Here is a 23,490-nt window from a genome sequence, read left to right as displayed (position 1 = left end):
CTCTGTTGTTGTTGTTGTTCCTCGTTTCCCTCCAGACAAAACTTGGTGATGCTGGTGGTCTGTTGCAAACAGCCCGGCGTGTTGCGTCGGCGGGGGTTAGGCGAGATGATGGTGTGGTTTGGGGCTTCTGGGTTGGTGTTTTGGCTTTTTCCTCTTTTTTTTGGCTCGCTGCTGCTTCTGCCGCTGCTGCAGAGTCACGTGGGAGTCCCCGAAGTTTCCATAGCGAGGCCTCTCGGCGTCACATGATGGCCACGATATAATGAAACAACATTGTAGCGAGGGAAGCAGTGCCCGAGCGCCGGGCGGCGGCGAGAGAGAGGCGCGCGGGGCGCCGCCGGCGCGCACCGGGAGGCGGAGAAAGTTCTCGGGCGCGCCGGCGGCAGCAGCAGCCCTGGGAACCCGGTGTAGGGGCGTCGCTACGGGTTAAAGGCAGCAGCAGAGCCGGCCAACCCCAGCCCGGAGCGAGAGGAACTTTGCGCGCCAGCCTGCGTGGGAATTGCACCTGCTCCGGGCCGGAGAGAGCGCGCGCCTGGCCATCGTAGGATTGGAAGGGATCCCGAGGATCATCTAGCCCAGCCCCCTGCAATGCTGGAAAAAAAGGGGTCCGCGTGGGTTTGGAAATTTTTGCTTGGGGGGGGGGATTATTTCCTTCTCTCCCCCCCCCTCCTTTTTTCATCTTCTTTGGGAAGAAGAGAGACCCGCGCCTGGATCGCGAATGTGAGTTTATTTATAGGGAGGATTTGTTGGGGGGGGGGGCAAGGATTGAGGAAAAGGCAAAGATGCGCATCCCCGGGCAAGGAAGGATGGCGCTGGGCGTTGGATCGGTTTCCGAGACGCTGCGTTTTCGTTTCGCAACCTCTTCTTGGCACTGCCCGGTCCCCCCCCCCCCCCTTGGCTCTGCTAGGAAGGCCGGGCTATTCTTTAAAAGAATTCTCTTTCCTTTTTTTGGTTTTGTTAAAGAGGCGATCGCTCCATGGTGGCGGTGGCGCTGCTCGGCGGCGCTTGCTTCCGCGCGGGGCTCCGGGCGCACCGGGCTCGGCGGGCGCCTCTCCTGCGGGCGGCGTGGCGTGCGTGCGCCTCGCCCCCCCCCCCCCCCCGCGATGTCCGCATTCCAGCTAATGTTGCGCAGATAAAATTCAAACTTGAGGTAAACAGAGGAGGAGGAGGGGCGGGAGGGAGGGAGGTTGTTTCCATCCTTAGATCCCACCTCCTCCTCCTCCTCCTCCCAGGCGGAAACACCTCCCGGTTCAAGAGATGAGAACAGTCCCCAGATCTCCTCCAACCCCATCCATCCCTAGATTCCTTCACTTCTTAGGTGGGCAGGGGCTCCTAGCTGATGCCCTTAACTCTCCACCAGGAGTGAAAGAGCAGGTGTCTTTGCAACGCCAGGCATCCTCTCCCCAAGTTTAACAACCCAAGACACCACCAACGTTGGGCTTGTTTTTTGTTTACCATTTGGCAAACGCCATGCTCTTTTCCCGGTTAGCCGCAAAACATCTTTCCTCCAAGGAAAGGGGTATTGCAACCTCTCTAACCTCCCCGTATTAAAACACCCAGGTGTTTTAATCAGCCAGAGCAGTGTTTTTGTACAGGGGCATGGAGTAGCTGACTTGCCCTCGGTTATCTTGCTTGCACTCCTGACAACAACCTTGCAAGGTAGGCCAGCGTCACTGTGCCTGCGTTGCAGTTCGGTGCGGAGGCGGTGAGAAGCGAGGGGGTTGTCCCTGAGGCCTACGGGTGAGTTTCTGGTAGAGGAGAAGGAAACGCTCCCTCCTTGCTTCATGGCACAGTCCAGGGGCGAAACACGGCTTTATTTCACCCAGGTCAAAGACTCCACTTTGGGGGGCACCCCCCCATGTACATCTGCGTACACGCACAGGCTGGGAGCCTCAATGGCACCCCTAGGAAGCTTCACCTGGGGCAGAAATCCAGCTAGACCCCACCCCCAGCCCCATAGCTATGGCCCTGTCAGAATCCCTATCACTGCCTCCTCTCCCGTTTTTGCTTGGGCTCTTCCTTACCTAAAAAAAGCTCTGTGTGTATGTGCAGACAGAGAGAGAAAGGGCAGAAAAGGAAATACAGTACTGTGCGACCCTCTTCCCCACCCTTGCCCCAGGAAATCCAAGGCTTAAGGTCCGCTTCTCATTTTGCACTTACAATACCGCAGCCTTGCTGAGAGCAAGAGGAGCGGTACAGTGGGGAGTTTTGTAGAAGCGGAGCTTACATCTGCAAAGAGAGGGTTGACGAACGTAGGAGCCAGTGGAGGAACGCTGGGCTGGTGGGTTGTGTGGTTGTTTTTGCCAAACTTCTGGGCAAAGGAGAGAACCTCAGGGGCGTTCGGTGGGTGCTGCTCTGTAGACCTTGGCTGAAAGACCCTCCCTCTCCCAGGCACCTGCAAGGAAAGTCACAGGAGCCTTGCTCTCTCCTTGGCCTCTGGTCCCCTTAAGGCTTCTGCAGTTTCAGGCATATCGCTCATGACATGCAAAACGCTGTAATAACAGGGTGGAGGTTTGTGGGGGTTTGTGGAAGCGACAGCTGGGCGTGCGTGAGGTTAGACGGTGTTGACAGCTGGCTGCGTATGTGGCTCAGCGGTGTTGGTGGAAAGAGGAGAGCGAATGGTAGTAGTGAAGGGGCAGGCACACAGGTAATGTGCAACCAGCGGTGGTGGTTTTTGTGATGTGCTTCCTGCGGGGGGCTAGGGGTGGGAAGCAGACGGATGCTTTTTGCCCACTGGGATGCTTGAGGCTGTGTTGACATGACTTAAGAGAAAACTTCCCCTCTGCCCAAACCGCTTGGAGGGAGGTGCAGGCGATGGATTGGTTAACTGTGGGTGGAGATGTCGGGAAGTGCTTGTTGTGTTGAATAACAGGCTAGATGTTAAAAGAGTGTTGCATGCCTGCCTGGTGTCTGTGGTTGTTCCTCCGCCGCCTCCCCAGGCCTCCTTGCCTTCCAGGGTAATACTTAGCAACTTCGCTGTACGTTTTGCATCCAGAGAGAGCTGCCTGTGCAAACATTTCACTAATTAATTGATGCAAGTTTCCCCTCTGCGAATGTTCTCTGGTGGCAGGGAACAGCTTGCCTCCAGTGGCATGCAGAGAGAGAGAGAGAGAGAGAGAGAGAGAGAGAGAGGGTTAGTGAGGAAGCCCAAAGCTGGAACATTTAAATAAACAGTCTTAAAGGCATATTCATATGCATACATTTTCTCTCTCTCTCTCTTTGTCTTTTACACACACACACACACACACACACACACACAAACACACACACACACACACACACAAACACACACACACGATTGCCTCCTAGAAGCTCAGCTCAGTTTGGGTAACAACATGTTATTTAAAACTGTGGCAACGAAACCGGAGAAGTTGAATTATGAGGAAGTGATTAGGCTTTTCCGGCATTTTTCTTCGGTAAAAGGAAAATAACCTAGATTCCTCTCCCGTGGTGAGATGTCTTCTTTTATTTAATAAAACCCTTTCTAAGATATTTGTAGTACTGGGTCCCACCACAACCTTCCCTTTCCCCCCCTCCCTGCAAGAAAACACCCTTTAAAGCTGGGATGAAGGTAAGGTTTTGCAGATTGGCCGGTTAGAAGAGAAGGCAGGCTTTCAGGCTGTAGTGGTGCTGTCTGACCGATGTGTGCGTGTGAAGCGTTTGAGAAGGCAAAAAGTAGGAAATATGCCATTTCCCTGTGCGCATGGAGCGGGGCACTGGATGTTCACAGGGTTGCCTTGGGGTAATCTCAGGATAAAGGAGCAGGAGTCCCACACGAGTACGTTTCACCCACGTTAAATCAGCTTACAACTACCGCGGTTTCTTGAGCTACACAGATGAGTTAAGGGGTCTTTATTTGCTATGGCAATAACAGTGTTGGTATCTTCAGATTAAAGACCATATATATATATAGACAAGGAGTTGATTCTTCTAGGTAACACAGCTTAATTGAGTATGAAGCCTCCCCCCACAAAAGAGCCTGGGGGAAATTTGAGGCCATTTGTTTTCCGACTGGCTTAGGCTGAATGTAAAAGGGCCTTTGGTCTGATTGTGTGTGTGTGTGTGTGTGTGTGTGTGTGTTGTTGGGAAGCTTCCTCACAATGCTGTGCATGTTCCACGGCAAATTGGCCCGTGTGTGTGTTGTTGTTTTTTTGCTTAGCACAACTGACCCACAGCTAGGATGGTTTGTGGCAAAGTACGGTACAAGATGTTCAGACCTGTGCATGGGAGAGAGCTTGCAAATAACAAGCTCACTGCAGGCTGGGAACCAATGCATCCAGATTCCAAGCTGCTGATTTGTGCCTGGCGATGGTGTGAAAGACTGCTAAATGCGGGCAAAGGGCCGGTTTGTTGTGTGTGTGTGTGTGTGTGTGTGTGTGTGTGTGTGTGTGTGTGGCTCATTCTGGGGAGAAAGAACTCTCTTATAGAAACCACAGAAGTCTCTCCATAGAGGAAGGTTGCTAATTTTGTTGGGACAGGTTCTGAGGGTACAAACACAGGCTATATTATCACAAATATATGCTTTTTAACGTCTCTGAACCACCGTGCTTTACTGGACTGGCTGAAAAGCAGTTTTCGTAAGAAAAAGGGGAAAAGTAATCTGCATTATTTTGTATCGAAGGAGGGTGTGGCTGTGCCGGATCAATTGCTGCGTACGATCTTCCGTACGAAACATGGGCTGTTGTGTGTTGCGGGCTCTGCGTTAAGATTCGAGAGCTGCACTGGGGAGTGATTTGTGTTTGGGAGTCCAGGGTTTTTAATGACAAAGGTAATGACGGTGTTACGAGGCACACAGAACAATGCAGAAATTGTGGGGCCTGGATGCGGCCGGGGAAGCAACAGAAACAGCAAATGGTTACCAGGAATGGAAGGGGGTGGACGGGAGATGATTCGGCTACCTCTGTGCATGTGTGCATGAACACAGGGCAAACATGCACAAACTCTTATAGCACATCTGTACACACGAAGACATGAGCCTTGTTCTAGCGTGGGGTCCTGCAGAGATTGCAAAAGTGCTGTTTGCTTCGAACCGGAACGGATGCACATGGTGCTGCCATGTGAAGATCTGTGCCTCGATAAGAGGTTCACGAAGGTGGCCGGCGCCATTTTTGCTAGGCTGTGGCGCGTGGGGATCTCGTATCTGCTGCATAAAAACTAGCCGATGGATGGCATCATCATCCTCTTGTTCCGGGATGCTCCTTGATCAGCGCAAGATATGTGGGCCGCCGTAAATAAGCAGTTTTAGAGGGAGGCACCAGATCCCACAGCATGGCCAGATATGCTTCAGAAAGACGCGGGGGGTGTTCCTCGCGACAAAAACATCATTTTGCACATGTTCACAGGGAATGGTTTATGGAATCCTCCTTAGGGGGGAAGCTGCGCCCAAAAGCACCCTGCCTTTCATGGCATGCTTTTCAGAAACCAAGCACTGGGGTTGTGAAGAGGTTTGCCCTGCTGTGTTGTCATGTTTTGTGGGAGAGAAAGAGAGAACAGATGCTGTGAAGAGGTTTCATTTTGCTGCTTTCTAGATGGAAGGAAGCCCTGGTTTTGTTTCGTTTCTCTTGCATGGGGGTGGCATTAAAGTCAAAAGGGCATTTTTGTAAAGGGGGGGGGGGCAGACGTTGCAGTCCTGATGTATTCTCAGGCATTGTGTTGAGTTTGGGGCATTTGTTTTGAGAAATAACGGGAAGGTATGGATGCCTGGAAGGTGTTTGCTTCCAGCATTCCTCCCCCAGAACAAGGAAAATGTTTCTTGGCTCTGTGTTGGGCTGAAAAGTCCTTCGCAATTTAGGCTTCCCTTCACGGCCTTTGTGGGATACCTCGTACTTTATTAAATATATATATATGTGTGTGTGTAAATTCCAGCGGGCAGCCTTGTTAGTCCGCAGCACGCACGCACAGAGCAATATCTATCTGATGCCGTTAGGGGGCCCGTGACACCTCCTTTCACGCGTTGCGAGGTTCACACGTGCACCCGAAATGAGGCAAACTGCTCTGGAACTGCGCGTATCAGCCTCCTCGGATTGGCTCCCTTTCTGCGCCTGCCTGTCCTGCGGCCCGCGAACGCGGGTTTGGCTGCCTGACGCGTAACATGAGGAATGTTGTTGTTGTTGTTATCATCATTTTGTGAGGGGATACTTTTGTGTGGGGAAAGTGTCGGACTTGTTTTCAGGCGCGTCTTGGGAACGCGCGGCTTTCGCGTGTCTGAGGAGAGAACCGTGTCTCTTCCTCCGTGTGAATGTGTATGGGTCGCCTCAGGAGTTTGTTTTGACAGCCGGGCTTTTCCTCCCTCCCTCCCTCCTCACGGTGACGTGCCAAGCCCCGCCCACCCCGCTGCGCTCCCAGCCAACACGAACACGAACGCAGCTCCCGCTGCCAAGCAGCGGCTTCCGCCCTCAGCCTCCCAAACCCGGCCGGCGCCACCTCGCACTGACTGCGGCACTGCCGCCGGCGAGCCCGCCCACACACTCGCGGCCGCCTAATCAAAACCCTCCTCTTTCCCTCCCGCGCGCTTGCGCTCCTCCCTCCGCACTGTTGCCAGCCAATCACAGCCTAGCGCCGCTGCCTTCCAGCCACGCCCTCAGCTTCCCCCCTTCTCCCCCCCTCCCTGGCGCTCTCCCCCGCGCGTGTGCTGATTGGCTACTCCTCCTCAAGTACGTCTCTCGCTCTCCTCCGCTCCCTCCCCTCCCTGCCTGCTTCTCCAGTGTTTGTTATGGTCCGGCCTCGTGCCGCCGGCTCATTTTGTCACGCGGCAGGGCCTCGCGCCGCCCTTGTCCCCGCCCCATCTCGCTCGTTCGCTCCCTTCCCTCGTGCTAGCTCCCTCCACCCCCCCCCCCACACCGAGCCTTGTGGCGACGAGGCTTCTGATTGGCTGAGAGGAAGGCGGGAGGGAAGGAGGGGAGCTAAAAAGCGTTTATGGCGTTTTACCTCAGACATCCTGGTCCTTGAATTTTATTGGATTTTATACTAAACGCACGCGCGCGCACGTAGATCTATTTATATTTAGACATACACGTATATAGATTTACATACGTACATCTCTATGTATATCTACATATATCTATATAATATATATGTAGATATACATTTATAAATATGTGTGTGTGTGTGGAGAGAGAGAGACAAGTTTGTATATCTACATATATAGCTATATTCCTATAATATATATGTAGATATACATTTATAGATATATATGTGTGTGTGTGGAGAGAGAGGACACTGCCAACAATAATGGCACTGCCTGCTCTTGGGTTCCTTCTTACACATGGACAAAACTGTGAAGAATAGAAATAATCCTCATGATTATGAATAAACGTTTAGTTTACCATCATTGGGCTCCTGTTGTCATAATAATTTAACACTAGTTTTATTCTCCCACAACAACAAAACCCTTTAAACTGCATGTTCAGTCGCTTCAACAGGCAGAAATGGCTGCTATGGCTTTTGTCTCCGCCTCAGGGGAAGCTGCACCTGGCCAGTACCCGCCTGCCAGCTGTTTAAAGCAATATGGCCGAGAAGTTCCCTTAGCTACCAATTGGACCACCCCACCCTCATCTTCAGGAAATGTTGTGTTATTTCAACACAATGGCTGCGGAAAGATATGTTGCAGCGCTAGCTGTGGGAGTGGAGCCCAAAGATCCCTGAATTCTAGCAACTGGTAATATAATAATAATAAAAATAGTATTGTTGTGTGCAGCATTTGTTATGGCAAGAACAACTTGCTGCCTTTGTGAAGAGAGCAGGGATCAGGGAAACTGTGCCCTTACGTGTACCGTTATTAGGACTATAGTTCCCATCGTCCATTGGCTATAGTGTCTGGGGCTGATGGGAATTGGAGTCCAGCAACATCCGCTCACACCCTGATACAGCCCAAGGGCCGTATTGCCGCCTGGGCCGCCTTCTGGGGGCCACATGCCAATGATAGGCAAGGGCCAGAGCCACAAGTGGGTGGGAGCAGCTGAGGCAACATCGATACTTGCACAGAATTCTTACTATGAGTTAAATTTATATTCCGCCCGTTGTCCAGAGAAAATTACAGGGCGGTTTTACGGCATCAAAATGCAAAATGCAAACCCCAAATGCATATCATAATCGCAACAACAACCGATAACCGCCTCGCTCCCCACAAACTCAATTAAAAAGGCCATAGATGGTTTAATCAGCCAAAGGCCTGGCTATCGAGTTACTACATAACAGAAGTGCCCTTTCTGAATCCCATCCCACACCCTTTTCTGTCTTCCATTCAGGCAAGCAGGAGGCATTATCAGATTTCAAGCAAAACAAAGGTACGCAAGCAAGGTGAGGCTGCAAGGGGATCTGTGCAGCCAAAGGCCCAGACGTGATCCTTTGCATTTAAGATTTTACAGACTTCGTTTAGGGAATGCTAGTGTGTTTTTTCTCCATGCTGGGCTAAAGCATTGCTTTATTGTTTTGCTGCTAAATACACAAGAGCAGGAGGCCTGCCTTTTGGTCAGCAACCCCAGGACTGGATTCATTCTCAAGCCAGCTTTATAGCAGTTGCACCTTTGATGCTGTTGCCAGCATGAATCCCACTGGCTTGCAGTCTCCGTCTCATACTCGGGTGGGCTATTGCTGGCCAGCCAGATTCCTTGCAGGAACCTCAGTAGATGTTGCCAAGATTATTAAAACAGCCACCACCAGGTAGCTCTGCCGCTGCTGATTCGGCCCTAAAGGTTTCCATTATACGTCTCCCCCCCCCCTTTTGCTTTTTTTTGCGCGGCACCAAAATAGCCGACTGCAGGCTGGTGACTCATGAGAAAAACACCTGTTTGGTCACATTTGAGCGGAGCGAAACAATGCGGCAGGTAGGCAGGCGGGCAGCTGCGAAAAGGAGGATAGTGGGGTTTCTGCACAGAGGAGGAAATTTTGGAACGGAGGAGGCTTCTCTGTCTAGATCTGTATTTTCTGTACTGAGTCACAGTGGCTCTCCAAGGTTTCAGGGCTGGGAATGTTCCCAGCCTAACTTGGAGCTGCCAGCGATTGAATCTGGGACCTTCTGAATGCAAGAAAGTTGCTCTGAACTATGGCGAGAGAGGTTTCAAACTCTTATCTTTTGCATCGTTGTTAAAGCTGCAGGAGTCTCTTAGGCATCTGTTCTGCGTTTGGCCACTGTCATGTGAGGATATTTATTTGTTTAAAAGCATGCATAAGTGCCTCAATATTTTGAATATCTCTAAGCGGTTATAATCTGGACACTGGATGATAAGGTAAAGGTAAAGGTACCCCTGCCCGTACAGGCCAGTCTTGACAGACTCTAGGGTTGTGCGCCCATCTCACTCAAGAGGCCGGGGGCCAGCGCTGTCCGGAGACACTTCCGGGTCACGTGGCCAGCGTGACAAGCTGCATCTGGCGAGCCAGAGCCGCACACGGAAACGCCGTTTACCTTCCCGCTGGTAAGCGGTCCCTATTTATCTACTTGCACCCGGGGGTGCTTTCGAACTGCTAGGTTGGCAGGTGCTGGGACCGAGCAACGGGAGCGCACCCCGCCGCGGGGATTCAAACTGCCGACCTTTCGATCGGCAAGCCCTAGGCGCTGAGGCTTTTACCCACAGCGCCACCCGCGTCCCACACTGGATGATAGCTGCCTCTAAATCTCCAGATTCAGCAGGAGGCAAAATGACCGTGGCTTGTCCCACCCAATGTTCGAAATTCCCCAGGCGCATTTTGCACCTGGTTATCAGCTATTGGGACCAAGTGAAGATGCCTGGGCCTGACCATCTGGAGGTGCATGTTTTTGCATGGGTCTTGCCTGTTTTCACACACTAGGAACACACCCTGTAGAATCCTGTCCGTTATATTTTATCTGCACAATCAGAATGAATTTCTGGAAGCAAAAAGTCATGTTGAAAAAGATGTTTGTTTACATTTGTTCTGCATTTGAAATCATTCTTCCTGTGCCCTTTTCCAAGGGAGGTGCAGAGGGTGGCGGCATGAGAATGGGCCTTTTCAGTGGTGGCTCCCTGATTATGGAACGCTGTCGCCGGTAAGGCACACCTTTCAGTAGCTGCTTTTAGGTGCCGGGCAAAAACATACCTGTTCACCCAGGTCTTTGTATCTTAATTTGAGTAGGTTATGGTGGAGTTGTATCTGCTATATCTGTGTGCATCTATCTGTACCTTACTTATGTATTTTAGGTTGTGTTATTCTCTTTTTATATTTGTTTTTTAATGTTCCCCTTTTTTGTAAATTGCTTGTGAGTTTTATTTTTTTTTTGAAAGAAAGCAACTAGAATAATAAAATAATAGAACTGTACAGTTAGGCACCGCGAGAATCATCTAGTCCAACCCCTGCAACGCAGAAATCTTTTGCCTAGTGCGAGAAAAGTCTTTCTTGAATAAGAACATTTTCAAAGGGCAAAAGGACAGGGACATAGCAGACTCCCCCAGGAAGGGAATTTCACCACCTTGGCGCCAGAAAAGGCGTTGCAACCAGTGTCTGGAAATGAGGATATGAGATCCTCAGCTGATGCTACAGCTAGTGAAATTCTTGACCTCGCTTTGCAATCCTAGGTGGTCTACTTGGAAGAAAGTCCCATTAAGTTCAATAGGACTTTCTCCCAGCCAGGCTAATGGGTATAGGATTGCAGCCTTAGCCATTTTCTCTTTTGAAGCAGCTGGCAGGCTTGCTAGCACACTAATAACATTTCCAGCTATTTGTGGGCTGCCTATCGGATAAAATTATTGCGAGGCTATGTTATTCCTTTCCTAAAACACATTTCTGCTTGTAAAAAATAGTACCCCTTTTTGATATCTGCCTTTCTGCTGCATTCATTAGTTTTATTGAATTGGTGTTTTTTTTTTCTAATGTAGGAAAATTATTTCTTTTTTGAACCCGAAATTCTGTCCACCTTTCCAAATAAGGGGAAGGGCATCCTGTTGTTATGGTGTCCCAAAGCACAGTTTGTACTGTACTGTTTTATGGAGCAGTTACGATCATGAATACGGAGGGCAAATTTAAAAGGCCCATGACGGATAGCGATTATGCCTTTGCTTTGTGGAAGTATGTAAAAAAATATCTATTATTCTCCTTATGCAAGAGATGCCTGTGGCTTCACATCAAGAGCTAAGGATGTGCCAAGTTTTCAGAAGCTTCAAATTCAAACTCCTTACTTTTAAGAAAACAAAAGTCGGAAGAATTCAAAAGGCATCTTAAAAGGAAATGGCTAATGCATCATCAATCCTACAATACACCGTAATTCGGCTTTTTAGAACTTGAATAACTTTTGCTGATATTTTAACCCAGAATAACTTTCTCTAGCAGGGATAGAGAACTGGATCCACCCGTGAGCGGAAGCAGACACCTGTCAATCACCCTACAAAACCACCAACCAGCTGATTGGAGGTTACAGCATCCCCCTTTGAAGTTGCTCCAGCAGCGCCAATCAGCTGATTGACATGGGGAGTGTCAAAAGGAGCTTTTGCCTGCTAGAGGCTCCATGTCATATAGAGTTGGAAGGGACCCCTGGGTCATCTAGTCCAACCCCCTGCGATGCAGGAAACTCATCTAAAGCATCCATGACAGATGGCCATCCAACCTCTGCTTAAAAACTTCCAAGGAAGGAGAGCCCGCAGCGCCCCCATGGAGACTCTTGAACAGCTCTTACTGTCAGAAAGTTTTTCCTGATGTTTATTCGGAATCTCCTTTCTTGTAACTTGAAGTCATTGTTTTGAGTCCCACCCTCCAGAGCAGGAGAAAACAAGCTGGCTCCATCCTCCATGTGACAGCCCTCGAGATATTTGAAGATTGCTATCATATCTCCTCCCAGTCTCCTCTTTTTCAGGCTAATGTTGTTACCCTTTACTAGCTTGCACGGTTTTATGTTTATTATTAACACCATATTTTATTTTATTTTTCTTTCATTCTCCTTTTCGGCACCCAAAATCAGGTTTACCCATTCTCCCTCACCCTGGCGTAGCTATTCTGCCTTTGACAAGTGTGTGGCAGGCAGAAATTCAGCAGGTGAAGTTTCGCTTGCTGCTCAGAGGCACCAGAGACCCTGTAAAAAGGCCAGCAGTCCCAAGCTAAATATAAACAACCCTAATCCAAATTCAGGGAACTGTGCTGCTACTGCTCATATATTTCAGGGTTGCTCTCTGTTTTGGGCATAGACCCTCCAAGCATTTAATAGCTGCATGACAGCCAGAAACTTAACAGATGCAGCTTTTAAATTCCTTCCTCCTTGTGTGTGTGTGTGGGGGGGGAGCTTCCACAGTGGATTTCTGCCTGTTATACAGCTGTTGGAAAATGCATCGCCTCACCCAGCGCGGAAAAGAAAAGCTGAAGTTACTCTACATAGTGCCTTGCCTCTGCAAAATTCACAGAGGGAAGGGAAGAAGGGCAGAGGCCCCAACTGGGAGAGCTGAGAGAGCACACAGCCTTTGAGATCACTGGGAGGGGAATTTACCTACTAGGAACGAACTGTTCTGCGTTTCTTCCTGTGCAGTATATACGGGGTGCGGGGGAAGGAAGGGTGTGTGTATTCCCTTGGTAGATGGAAACCACCGACTTCTGATGTGTATTTCCTGATGTTAATGGTCATAGACAGGGACCTTGGTTTATTGCACATCAGAACTCAAGAATCCCAGAGAAGGAAAGCCCAGTTCTCTCAAACGGTGGAGGCTGCTCCATTAAGAATGCAAGGGCGTAAGAAGAAGGCTGCAGGATCAGGCCAGTGGCCCATCTAGTCCGGGATCTTGTTCTCACAGGGACCAACCAGGATTTGAGCACTCTCCCTTCCAGTGGTTTCCAGCACCTGGTATTGGAAAGCATTGCTGCCGCCAACTGTGGAGGCAGAACATAGCCATCTTGGCTAGTAGCCTTCTCCTCCCTGAATTACCATATTGACCCGAATATATTGGCCCGAATGTATTGGCACCTTTAAAATTCAAGGGGGGGGGGGGAGGAAAAAAAAGGCAATACCAAAATATAAGCTGCTCCCTTAAAATCGGGTTACAGGCTGAAAATCACTGCGGTTGGTCAAATTGTAACTCCGGGCCAGTTTAAGCCTTTGATCTCGCAAGCCCGCAATAGTTAAAATCGCGAATCGCTATTCAGTTGCTGCAGTTCCGATGGCCACCGCCTTCCTACAGCTCCTCCTTACCCAGTTCTGTCCCAAGCAATGTGAGGCACCTTCATCTTGTCTGGCTTTCCTCTACACTCTTCATACCTCTTTCGATTTGGGGAGACCGGGGGGGAGAAGAGCTGCCCATCGCAGGAGGGGGAGGGCACCCTGGATTCTTCACCAGCCTGACTCATCTCTGCCTCTCCTCTCCAGCCTCCTCTCCTGCCTCTGATTCTGGGCTGCTCTCTGGCACAGCCTCTCCCTGCTCACTAAGCCCTGTTGCCTCTTCAGCATCCGACACCTCCTTCCCCCAGTCTTCTCCATCTTCTCCCTCTGACCACTCATCGTTGTTCCACCACCAGTTCCCGGGCTCTGAGCCTCCTTCTCTTGGGGGAAGTAACCCTGCTGGTTACTCCCACCATTCCTCTGCGTCCGACCAGTTCATGACACCCAGTGGCCTCTTATCGCTGCAAGTTACTTTCTGCATGGCCTTTCCTGTTGTGTGGTGAGCCCAGCCAGCGGTGTGGCCTAGGGACTTGCGTGACGGGGGGAAGTCATGCGACGAGCATGATCCCCACGGCAACCGTGATGTGTGTTCCTGCCAGTGATGGCGTGGGAAGGAATGCGTCATTCATCGGGGATGGATGTGCTTGCATGGTGTTATGCAGCTACGTTATGCCATCCTGTGGGTGGCACCGCAACCCAAGGACGCCATGGTCTCCATTGTTTAGATAGCTGCTCTCCTGTTCTTGTAGCTTGTATTTTCTTCCCTTGATCTTTCAGATAGCGCTTTCTGATCAGGGCAGAACTATGTGTTCGCTAAATTCATCTTCCTTTGTATTTACCCTTGTGTTTTTAAATAGCAGCTGTGGAATGCGTCTGGGATTAACTCTTCCACACCTCCATGCCATGGTCTTAATGTTAATCCCTGCCCCCTCCTTATTGCCAGTTATTTGTTTATAAAAGTATTCCTATACCTCCAATCCATACAAGGTGGTATACAGCAGCGTATACAGCGTATACAGGGACACGGGTGGTGCTGTGGGTTAAACCACAGAGCCTAGGACTTGCCGATCAGAAGGTCGGCGGTTCGAATCCCCGCGACGGGGTGAGCTCCCATTGCTCGGTTCCTGCTCCTGCCTACCTAGCAGTTCGAAAGCACTTCAAAGTGCAAGTAGATAAATAGGTACCACTCCGGCGAGAAGGTAAACGGTGTTTCCGTGCGCTGCTCTGGTTTGCCAGAAGCGGCTTAGTCATGCTGGCCACATGACCCGGAAGCTGTACGCCGGCTCCCTCGGCCAATAAAGCGAGATGAGCGCCGCGACCCCAGAGTCGGTCACGACTGGACCTAATGGTCAGGGGTCCCTTTACCTATACAGCAGCATATACAACAAAACCACCACAAAAAGGACCAAAATTATTAAGGTTGGTGGCAGGCAATATTAAAGTACTTGCATAGATCCGTCTACAGAAAAAAAGCTCTTACAAGAGTTGAAAATAAAAAGTGAGGGTGTCTGCTGCATCTCTGCTGGAAGCGTGTTCAGAGCACAGGACCAGCATCACTGAATGCCCACTAGGAGGCCAGTCCAGGAAGGAAGCATGTCTTCATGCAAATGGCAGGTTTGGAGGTGCTGGGTGATTTTCATTGAGACCACCAAGTGGGGGAAAGGGTTAAATCCCCTTCACCTCTATCACAGCAGGTCCCAATCCAGAAACAACAACAATAAACACAAAGGACGCTGTCTGCATTTATGTCTGGTTTGACCCTCACTGTTACTTTATTTTTTTTAAGAGTCTCCTTCGAACTGAGCATATAAGCAAGCCCATTGTCTCGTACCAGGAAAGACATTCATTAAAAACTTAGTTACTTAAAGAGCAAATTTCCAGTAACAACTGTAGTTGAGCAATAGGAGGAATTCCCATCGCTGTAGTCTGCGGGGCAGATTAGATGACCCTCCCTTGGGTTGAAGCACGCTGTGTCCCCTGGAAGGTTTGGCAGATGGGGCTGGCTTAGGATTCACTTGTAAACTTCATAGCTATGCAGTTCTCAGGGGGCCCCTCGTGCGGCTTTATAGAACCCACCAAGAAATTAACAACATATGAACGCGCAGCCGAAGCACAATTTATTTAAGCAGATTGTGCATCGGTATTAAAAGCAAACAGCGATGAAAAGTCAACAGAGAGACAGCTTCACTGCACTTGGCTCAGAAGCACAAGTCTTTCCGAAACAAGCCTGTCTCCACTCCAACGGAAGAAGTGCGAATCTTGATTAGAAATTAGAATGGCGGGGAAGGAAGAAAGGAAGCATCTCTTTGGCTGGGCAAAGAACAGAACGTGTGCCAAAACCAACAAGGATGAAGAGATACAAAGATGGACAGGGCCCCTGAACCTTTAACGCTTGCGTAGATTAGAAGGACTTTTCGTGTGGTCCTCCTCTCCTCCCATGTGTGTAGGAAACCTGCCAAAATTTCCTCTCCTGCGTGCTTACTGAAAGTAGAGGAGCTTCTGTTCTCCTTGGCAATTCATGTTTATCCAATAACAAGTATTGGGGTACACCTGCATCCAATAATAATTATCTATGTCACCTGGTTGCCCCAGCCACCCTGGTCAGCTTCCAGCAAATTAAAACATATTCTTGAGAAGCCATTGAGAGTTGTTGTGAATGCCTTTAAAAAATCACCTTTGGCTAATAAAGAGTCATTCCTTCTCCTCTGACAGATGGGACCATGCTTAGCTCATTCATGCTTCTGTACCATCAAGCATGGGTCCTGCAGTGTGCCAGGCATGGCGCTGCCCTTGACGTTGACTCCAAAGCTTCAGCTGGTGCTTCAGACCTTCTGAATCAGGGATGGAGAACTTGTGGTCCTCTAGACCACAATTGGATCACCACTTCCCATCATTGCTGACCATTGGCCATGCTGACTGGGAGCTGGTAGAAGTTGAGTGCTCAACAGCAACACCCACGGACCCACAGGGTCACTATCTCTGTTGTAAAGTGTGGACCGTTTCAGCTGTTCTGGGACAGTTACATTGGTGGCCAGTTTGCTTCCAGTCCCAATTCAGGCTGCTGGTTTTAACCTTTGTTTAAAAAGCTGGGAATAGGTAATCTGTAGCCCTCCAGATGTTGGATTCCAGGTTCTATCGGTCCCAGCCATCATGTTTTAAAGACTTGCCTGGCTTGGAAACTTCAACCCTTAAGGTAGTATTTCCCAACAGCTTGGAGCAAGGCTTTTATGGTGACATCTCTGAAACGGGAATCTCTCTATCATGTATGATCTAGTTGAGATTCCCTCATTGGAGGGTCCCTTCCAACTCTACAATTCTATGAAGTAAACCCCTCTGAAATATGAAAGAAAAATGTATTTAATGAAGTAAATAGAATCTGGCAATTAGGGTCAAAACCCAATGCACCGCCATTTTATATAGTGACATCACTGTACATAAAATACTGCTTTTTCTAGAGCCTTATGAGTCAATAGCATTAAAAAGGACAGCAGCTTAATAACATCCCCTGGGAAACCGATAATTTGCAGAGGACAGTTTTATATTTTTCGAAGCACATCCAGATTAAACTCTCCACTTTATGACAGCTAAATGGAAAGAGAACCGGCAGTCTGTTAATCTACAGCAACCATGGGTAGCCTTGGATGATGGGATGAGTCTTGGAAAAAGAAAAAGAAAAGAGAAACACTTTACAGCTTGCAAGCCAGAAGATTGCTGGAACACGTCCATTTATAGTAAGATTCAAGAGAAGATTTAATAACATTTGACTTTAAGCTTGTTAAAGGCCAACTTGGTTTGGCTGCCAAGTTTATTAGTCTAATGGCAACAAAATTAATCACCAAACAGGAAAACAAAGGTCTTTTTGCAAAGTCCGGGCATTAATGCTCTGACCAAAGAGCTGTAGTGTTCGTGTATTGACCTAGGAACCAAGGTGTCTATTCAGCAGTGCCTGGAGAGAAGTACTGGAAGGAGACGCTGAGCAAGGGAAGTGGACCAGCTGAAGAGACGTCCCTTTTGTGTTTTCCAGTCGGAATCTTTCCATTGGTTTTCTCTCTATACTAGTATTGCACCAGTCTGTTATCAAGCAGTCCCATTGGAGGATTTGTAGTTCCACATCACAAACCTGGATTTGCATAAAGTCAGAGGCCAGCTCCCATTGGAGGATCTGGAATGCCTTTGGAGTACCCTGGATATGAATGAGGTTAGGATGGGGTAGGCAAAAGCAGGCTGTATCACAGCAGTGGCCATGGCGTGGGAGTGAGAAGGGAGAGACACTGGGGGGGGGGAATGGTTTCAAACAATGGGAGAGATCTGAAAAGATTGGGAACAGAGGAACACTGAGGGATTATTATTATTATTACTATTAGGAAAAATAGTGGAGATGGGTGCAATGCAGAAATCAACTCTGAAAAGCTAACACAGCAAAGCCTTTATCACCTTCCCTATCACTGCATTCAGATCTTAATTTTAACCATCACGATCCCCCTCTGTGTTTTCCCTGCTCCCTCTACTCAAAACTTCCCTGCTGTTTAAAACCATTGCTCCCCACCCTTACTGTCACTGCTTTACTGAAACCTCTGCTGTTGCTTAAAACTGTGGCTTTCCTCTTCCATCGCTGCTTAATAATAATAATAATAATAATAATAATAATAATAAATTTTATTTATACCCCGCCCTCCCCAGCCAAGACCAGGCTCAGGGTGGCTAGCAACCAATAATAAAAACAAGTTGATTAAATACAACTTAAACAAAATTAAAATACAACATTAAAACATTAAAATGCAGCCTCTTCACAGGAGGAGAAAGGAAAAAAGAAAGAGGGGGAGGGAATCAAATTGATTCTAAGCCAAAGGCCAGGTGGAACAACTGTGTCTTACAGGCCCTGCGGAAAGAAATCAGATCCTGCAGGGCCCTGGTCTCATGAGACAGAGCGTTCCACCAGGCCGGAGCCAGTGTTGAAAAGGCCCTGGCTCTGGTTGAGGCTAATCTAATTTCCTTAGGGCCGAGGACCTCTAGGGTGTTTCTATTTATGGACCTTAACCCAAACCTCTGCCATTTTTTAAAGTTGTCTGTTTTCCTCTCTCACTGCCTCTCCACCTTTGCTTTACTCAAACCTCTCCCTCTTCCATTCCTCAGCTGCCTTACGTTTGAGAGACAAGGTAAAGGTAAAGGGACCGCTGACCATTAGGTCCAGTCGTGGCCGACTCTGAGGTTGCAGTGCTCATCTCGCTTTATTGGCCGAGGGAGCCGGCGTACAGCTTCCGGGTCATGTAGCTAGCATGACTAAGACGCTTCTGGCGAACCAGAGCAGCGCACGGAAATGTCGTTTACCTTCCCGCCGGAGTGGTACCTATTTATCTACTTGCACTTCCTCCTTTTGAACTGCTAGGTTGGCAGGAGCAGGGACCGAGCAACGGCAGCTCACCCTGTCGCGGGGATTTGAACCGCTGACCTTCTGATCGGCAAGTCTTAGGCTCTGCAAATACCGTTTCACTCCTGGTGCCGTCTGTTGTCTTCTACACGAAGATCCAGATTCAGTGTGATAGTTTAGAACAGGTGTTTTGTTAGCAAGCAAACACCCACGTTTGCAAAACATCCTTCACTGAACGTTCTCTAGCTGAAGAAGCTTACGGCGGGGGTGGTCTGTGTGCGAGGAAGGATTCAGGTAGAATTCTGGTCACTTAGTGACTGAAGCATCAAGCGGCAACTTGCACATGCGATTGTGGCATGATGGATATAATAACCCCACTAAGATAGAAGATGCATTGTACAGTTTTTCAAAGGAATCATTTCACATGTCCTGCTATAGGCATCAAGCGCTGAGAAAGTGCATTAAGCTTAGATATGTGTGATTCGCTTGTGTCTACCAGTGTCTTCCAGGATTTTTGGTTCAGATGCCTTGGAAGCTCAGAAACCGAAAGGTCAGACGGCAAGAAGTCTGCATATGTGTAGTTCCTCTTCCATGCAGAACAGCATGATATGCAAATATCAAGAATGGTAAAAGGTCATTGGCTTCCGGTATGAGCTTGTTTCCTGAGCAACTCTCTCTCTCTCTCATCAGAGTAGATCTAAAAAAAACACCCAGTTTCTCAGAAAGAAAGAAAACACCCACACAGCTCTTTCATTTTTCCTGCCTTGCTGCAAAGAGTTCATCTTAGGCAGGGGTCAGCAAACTTTTTCAGTAAGGAGCCGGTCCACTGTCCCTCAGACCTTGGGGGGGGGGGCGGACTATATTTTGAAGAAAAAATAATGAACGAATTCCTGTGCCCCACAAATAACCCAGAGATGCATTTTAAATAAAAGGACACATTCTACTCATGTAAAAACATGCTGATTCCCAGACCGTCCGTGGGCCAGATTTAGAAAGCGATTGGGCCGGATCCAGCCCCCGGGCCTTAGTTTGCCTACCCATGGCCTTAGCTGTCCGTTTTTGTTTAGCAAAAAAGTGACCGCAAGGTGGGGAGGCAGGATAGAAATTCAGGACGTGAGAGAGGTTATGCATTATCGTGGTGAGAAAATGGAGAGGGCACGTACAAATTGTGGTAGCCAAGTGTTGGTATCTACTAGCCAGCTATGAAGTCCACTCGCACCATGAAACTGCAACAGTATTACACGCATTTAGCTAGTGTTAGAAACTCAGATTTATAAGCTAGGCACCAAACGGAACCTTAAACCTGGGTTATGGTCGCCACAGCGGAATGTCTATTCACCAGGGGGTTGGACTAGATGTCCCTTAGGGTCCCTTCCAACTCTACAGTTCTAGGATTCTGTAAGACCTTGGGGGAACTATGGCTCTGTGATCTCAGCTACGCTGCTTGACTGTAGCTTTCTTTTACAACTTGTCCTAGTATGCAAGAAGGAGAGAAACACAGTGGAAATGGAAATGGTATCAGATATGGACTAATGCAGGGGCTTTTAAACTGTGGTCTGTGAGTTTCATTTGGGTGGTTTGTGGAAAGGCTGCAGCACCGTTGAATATCTCTGTGCTCCACCCTGGAATTACCGTATTTTTTGCTCTATAAGACTCACTTTTCCCCTCCTAAAAAGTAAGGGGAAATGTTTGCGTGTCTTATGGAGCGAATGCAGGCTGCGCAGCTATCCCAGAAGCCAGAACAGGAAGAGGGATTGCTGCTTTCACTGCACAGCGATCCCTCTTGCTGTTCTGGCTTCTGAGATTCAGAATATATTTTTTTCTTGTTTTCCTCCTCCAAAAACTAGGTGCGTCTTGTGGTCTGGTGCATCTTATAGAGCGAAAAATACGGTACTTTCCTTGGTGTGACGATGAAGGACTTAAGATGCCCAGCAAGGGGTCCACGATTTGTCCTGCAGTGCAGAAGCACAAAAAGTCTTTTGCACAAGTCGGTGGAAATGTCAAGTTGCCAGCCTGGTGCCCAGAAATCTCCACGTCGTTGCAATTTGACCTGCCCCAGTAGCAGCATGCACTCAGCACCCGGGCAATTCCAAACACTGCATTTATCGTAGGCACTTAGCGCAGTGGGACCTACTTCTCAGCAGATATGTGAAAGTTTAGGAAGTTGGAAGTTGCCCTATATAGTACTGCATTAGACAGTTGGTCCAACAAATTCAGTATTCTCAACAGCGCCACTTCCCTTAGAGCAGTGGCTTCCAACTGATGGCCCACCAACTGCAGGGGTTTTGCGTAACCCACCCAGGGGTTCCACAGCATCATTCACATTACAAAAACTGCGAGAAAGATACCAGAATTTTCAAAAGTAGGAGTTGCATGGCTTGGCTTTTGAAAAATAGGGGATCCACAGTAGAGCTGGGCGATATATTGTCCAAACCTGGCTTGAAGTCCATATTGCCATAATCGGTTTCATAATTTTTGACCTGGCAATATATCGTGAATTATGATGCGTATGTGTCCTGTGCCAAAACCACGATGCAGGGAAAACCGCGAAGCAATCCAGTGCCTCTACCAAGCTCCATCCTTATTCCAGACATCATGATGTATCGGTATATCGTGATGGTTTGCTGGTGATATATCACGATGTTGAAAACCAGGTATCGCCACGCCTTGCTGTTTTCCTCCTCATAACTCCACCCTTATTTCAGATATCATGATGTACTGGTAGATCGGTGTCCTGGTGGAAGGACGTCAAATTTGGCAGGGCTGCAGTGCCAGGTAGCTATCACTAGGTGGACACAAAGACCGCAGCATAGCAGCGGTTGGTACAGCATTCTCTTATTTCCAAACCCTTTGCTAACCACCCAAGTAGCCAAAGACACTGTTTGCTGCCTCCTGCGATCCTGTGAATCTCCTGCGAACACATGTAATCAGTGGGGAATTTGGCCCCGTTAAAGTGTTGGTGCTGTTACTCATTTATCCCATTTATACCCTACATTTCCTCCCGAAAGAGCTCTGTTAAGAACATTTTTGCAAGTCAACCCATGCAACAAAGGATCGCCTTGTCCCTTACGAACTCTGCAGTCCCCTTCAGATGATATTCAGAGGCCCTTTTCTGGTTTCCTCCACAGCCGTTTAGGTCCCATCTTGGAACTGTTTTGTTTCCCTCCGGGGGTTTGGTGAGTCCTGCAAGGAAGGGCTGAAAGCCCCTAGGTCTGCTTAGTCTGGAAGAGAGGAGATTTGGGGAGGGGAGTGACAGGTGTCTTCAGATATCGGAAGAGCAGGGTGTGTTCTCTGATGCGCCTGAGAACCACTAAGTAGAAATATCAGGAAAGCAGGTTTTTGGCTCAACATTGAGGAGGGACTGTCTAACAGTTAACACAGCTCTGGGACCCTCTTTCCTGGAGATATCTTAGGAGACGGTGGCTGTCAGAGATGCTGTAGCCCATGGGTAGGCAAACTAAGACCCGGGGGCCGGATCCGACCCAATCGCCTTCTCAATCCGGCCCGCAGATGGTCCGGGAATCAGTGTGTTTTTACACGAGTAGAATGTGTCCTTTTGTTTAAAATGCATCTCTGGGTTATTTGTGGAGCATTGGAATTCGTCCATATTTTTTCCCCAAAATATAGTCCGCCCCCCCCACAAGGTCTGAGGGACAGTGGACTGGCCCCCTGCTGAAAAAGTTTGCTGACCCCTGGACTAGATCACGGGTAGGCAATCTAAGGCCCCGGGGCCGGATCTGACCCAATAGCCTTTTCAGTCCGGCCCGCGGACTGTCTGGGGATCATTGTGTTTTTACACGAGTAGAATGTGTCCTTTTGTTTAAAATGCATCCCTGGGTTATTTGTGGGGCATAGGAATTTGTTCATTTTTTCTTCAAAATATAGTCCAGCCCCCCACAAGGTCTGAGGGACAGTGGACCTGCCCCCGGCTAAAAAAGTTTGCTGACCCCTGCTGTAGCGGAACTTGGCGCTGCAAATCCTACACTGAGCAAGAGGGTGAACCGGTGTCCAACATTCCCCAGGGACCAGGCGCATTTTGTGACTGGCACGGGTCGAAATGCGACCATGTGGAGGTCAGCAGAAGAGCTCATTTACTGCGTCTTTATCCTGCCTTTTCCGCCAAGGTGTACATTGTTCACCCTCCTCCTCAGTTAATCCTTACAAAGACCCGGTGAGGTAGGTTAAGAGACTGTGACTAACTCCAAGCTCACCCCGTGATCTTCATGACTGAGTGAGAATTCGAACTCCGATCTCCCAGGTTCTAGTCCAGCGCTCTAACCACTGTACCATATTAGCCCACTAGAGTTCTCCTGCTATGGGGCAGCTGTATACCGTATTTTTCGCCCTATAGGACACACTTTCCCCCCTCCAAAAATGAAGGGGAAATGTGTGTGCGTCCTATGGGGCGAATGCAGGCTTTCGCTGAAGCCTGGAGAGCAAGAGGGGTTGGTGCGCACCGACCCCTCTCGCTCTCCAGGCTTCAGGAAGCTATCCGCAAGCCTTGCAAGCCCGGCGGGAGTAAATTTTTTTTATTCATTCCCCCCCCCCCCAAAAAAAAACGAGGTTCGTCCTATGGGCCGGTGCGCCCTATAGGGCGAAAAATACGGTAAATCAAGTAGGTAAATAAATATAGGGAAAGTAAAATGTCCCTTAGAGAAGGATCTGAAAATATTTTCCTTAATGTTACTTAGTCATAGGGGCAGGTTTGCAGTATGGCAGACATTCTTGTGGCTGCATTGTCCGTAATCGGTTTTGCTTATGAATCCATTGAATTAAAATGAGGTATGTACTCCTCCCCCAAATGAATATTTATTTGTGCCATTTTTTGTTTTAATGCTGATAAGTCTTGGCAAAAGAATTCACAGGCGAAGGAAAGGACTGCTCTCCTATGGAAGGGCTTCCTGGTCACAGTAGTGATCAGATGTGTACAGTGAATGACAGTGAGCATCAGCAGTGGAAGGAAAGTGATAAGGTCTGCATGGAAATGGTTTTTATTGTGGGGGGGGGGAGACTAGAGGTTTCCCCCTCTTTTCTACAA

At 48.7% G+C, this 23,490-nt stretch overlaps 1 long non-coding RNA gene across 1 annotated transcript in view; it reads left to right on the top strand.

Moving 5' to 3' along the window:
• Positions 1-227: 227 nt before the first annotated feature.
• LOC114605273 (uncharacterized) overlaps positions 228-23,490 on the top strand; it is an 87,153-nt gene continuing 63,890 nt past the window's right edge. Inside the window, exon 1 of the long non-coding RNA XR_013394453.1 lies at positions 228-717. This is a non-coding gene — a long non-coding RNA (uncharacterized LOC114605273). The remainder of the gene's footprint in view (positions 718-23,490) is intronic.

Source organism: Podarcis muralis, chromosome 10 (genome assembly GCF_964188315.1).
Source record: "Podarcis muralis chromosome 10, rPodMur119.hap1.1, whole genome shotgun sequence".
NCBI classification, from domain to species: Eukaryota; Metazoa; Chordata; class Lepidosauria; order Squamata; family Lacertidae; genus Podarcis; species Podarcis muralis.
This window is presented reverse-complemented; position numbering and strand designations above follow the sequence as displayed.